This window comes from Theobroma umbraticum, unplaced genomic scaffold (genome assembly GCF_002168275.2).
Source record: "Theobroma umbraticum cultivar Fairchild unplaced genomic scaffold, ASM216827v3 scaffold_56.0, whole genome shotgun sequence".
Lineage (NCBI taxonomy): Eukaryota > Viridiplantae > Streptophyta > Magnoliopsida > Malvales > Malvaceae > Theobroma > Theobroma umbraticum.
In genome coordinates, this window is record NW_018397256.1 from 2292724 (window position 1) to 2293373 (window position 650).

Below are 650 nucleotides of genomic sequence, written 5' to 3' on the forward strand. Positions count from 1 at the left end.
AATAATAATTTTAAAAATTAATCAAGAGTAAAATTATCTTTTTTTAGCTTTCCATGTCATTAAGTTGACGAAAATACTAATGGTTGACTAACGGCTGAACTTACGTGTCTAGCAAAAAATATTTTTTAGGACAGAGTGTCCATTTTCAAAATTAATGGACTTTTATGTAATTTTGATCAAAACTTAAGAAAGTAAGAGTATTTTAACCTTTAATTTAAGTTTGTTCCAATGATGACCTCAATAGTATTTGTCACATTTTCCACATTGACACTATTATGGTAATTAAAATATATATTTCAATTAAGAAAATATATTTTCAACATTTTAAAGAAACTCCAATTTTTCATTAGTCAACTCATAATGCAAAAAGATAAAGGAAGTGACAATGTGACACAATCACAATGGGTTTATGAGAGATAGGCAAATGTGCTCAAGCCAAATTGTTACCAATATGATTTTGAAAAAAAATAAAAGTCAAAATTCATAACTAGTAGTTGCCTATACATCCATCAAAAGGCATACCAAAACTGATTATGAGGGCTCACTTGGAAACTATACAGTCCTTAATAGTTAATGTTCTATTTTGAAGTTTTCTAGTCATAAATTTCATTGTTGTGGGCAATTAATCAATCCTTCCACTATATTCTTTA